Raw genomic sequence first — 2,418 nt, 5'->3', positions numbered from 1 at the left:
TGCCCCCGCCGCCGGGGGACACACCCGGACCTGGCCCCGCTCCCCGCAGCTCCCGGGGCCGGCCCTCGGGGGAAGAGCGGACCGGGTCTTTCCTTGTGCAGCCGTCAGCTGCTCAGTTCGTTATATGCCCTACCCGTGTCTCAGCCTCGGCGTCACTTCTGGATTTCTTCGTGGCCAATTTGACACCTGGTGAAGATCAGAATTGTCCCAAACTTTCCTTTCAGCTTTCTTCTTGCCTTAAAAATATATATTTATATATAGAAATCAGAAATAGAATACAAAAGCAACCAGAAATACTAATTACATTACAAAAGCTGGCGTCTCAAAGACATAGGTTAAGGCAGGTGTAGGCTAAGACAGGAAATGCCAAGACATGCTGCAGGGCTGTTCTTTTTCTTACATGGTGTCTATTAATTTCTCAACCTCTATGTCTCAGTTTTTATTCCTTCTGCAGATTCTGACTCTTATCCTGCTGCTTCCCAGGAACTGCCAGCTGTTGCTTCTAGTGCTACTGGCTCAGGATTGTGTGACTTCTTCCTGCTGCACAGTTTAGCAACAACTGAAAAGAAATAATCAAAGGCACTGTGCTGTTTTGGGGTCCACTGTTCCTTTTGCCTGACTTCCCTATAGCAGAAAACATAATATTGTGGAAAATGTTTTTGATAGGCTGCCAAGTGCTTTGCTTATATCGTGTTCTCCCTCTTGCAAAAAGCACAACTCTACTTAACATTTTTGGTTTTCTTCTGTTCCAGCCTCTAAATGTATATGTATAAATGTATTTAAGTTCTTCAGTCTTTGGCAGATTTCCCCAGGAAATGGTTAAGTGGAAAGAGACAATTTTCTCAGGTACTACCCCTGCAGACTATGAAGATAAATAAGCCAAAAGCTAAGGCCAAACACAAATCCGCTTTTTCTCTTTGCATCCTCTAACCCAAAGAGGTAGAAAAACTGAGAAAAAATAGGGTAGAGGTAGTATTTGTATTATTAATTACTCATTTTTAATAGAAATTAATGAAGCAATAGATTGAGAAAACAGAGATGGTGATGGTACAAATAAGAAATTTGTTTGAAAGTGGTAGTGGATAAGACTGATACAAATGCCCCAAAATCTGGTAAAGACTCTCGGGTTTGGGGTTGGCTATGAATAGAAGTTTTCATCAACAGTAAATAACAACAGGGTTGGGAAAGACTTCAATTCCCTAGACAGCTGCAAGACAAAGACCATACACAGCATGTATCATTGGGTCTGATGGCAAATAAACTTTTTATTTATCAGCAGTCACTGATCAGACTCAATAGCCTAAAGGGAAGCTGTTCTAAAATTCTTTTCAGTAAAATATAAGGATATTATAAATACTTTAATTTGATTAGAGAAAATATCCTTTGATGAATGATTAACATTATTTGCTGCAAATTTCTTTAGAACCAAGAATGAATCTACAAGAATATCCTACAGTCCTGGATATCAGAGGGCAAACATTAAGAAACTGTGAAAAATGATTGGTGAGGCTGCATGGACCTAGCCATTTGAGCTTGAAGAATCATGGACTTACTCTAAATCCAAAATGGAAAATCCTGTATAGCACTTACATCCCATAAAAGAGGTTGGAATAGATCAAGAATAATTGTGGAGCTAGTGGATAGATCCTGAAAATTAATGAACCTACAGGAAACAGGAAAAGTACAGGTTGCTGGGTTGGAACTGCAGGATCAGAGAAAAAGAATGGATAAAAATCTAGCTGAACCAGATGTTGCAAGAAAAAGGATAAGAGGTAACAAAGAATTCTTCAACTACATAAATACAAATGATTCAAAGAAGCAGATATGTGGTGGCTAAATGCCAGAGATGAGATGAAGGCTGTTCCAAATATTGAATAAATACATTGCCTCAGTTTTAATGAAAAGAAAAAAAATTAAGGTGAGGGTATTTACAGAGAGCATAAAGTAAGCAAGATAATGTAAAAACTATGTTAGCAGATGTGAAGTGGATGCATAAATTAGACTATTTCCTGTGACAAGTCCCAGAAAATCACACCCCAAATGCTGAAAAATTGGTATCTATCATGTCAAGTCCTGAACAACATTTCTGATAAATCAGTGAAGCTGGGGTTGAAGCGCTATTTTTGGAGTTTGTTGGAGAAGAGGAAACCTTCTGAAAATTCTAAGAAGGCAGAGGGAGGGAGGGAGGGAGAGGAGCAGCAACTCCATGCCCTTTTAATTTGACTGAGAAAATTCTTTGGGGTAAGAGAAAAATGAGTTCAGCTACGTCATGATTCATCAAAGCTAGATCATGTCAGACTACCAAGAGGTTTGATAAGGTAAGTGATTCCTCAGGCCAAAGCATTGCAATGAAGCAAATCAGTCTGGATGTCTACACATTAATAGGGTCTTTTAGAGGAAAAGTCTTGACATGGAGAG

Source organism: Parus major, chromosome 1 (genome assembly GCF_001522545.3).
Source record: "Parus major isolate Abel chromosome 1, Parus_major1.1, whole genome shotgun sequence".
Taxonomy (NCBI): domain Eukaryota; kingdom Metazoa; phylum Chordata; class Aves; order Passeriformes; family Paridae; genus Parus; species Parus major.
The sequence above is the reverse complement of the archived record's forward strand: the minus strand, read 5'-3'. Positions refer to the sequence as shown.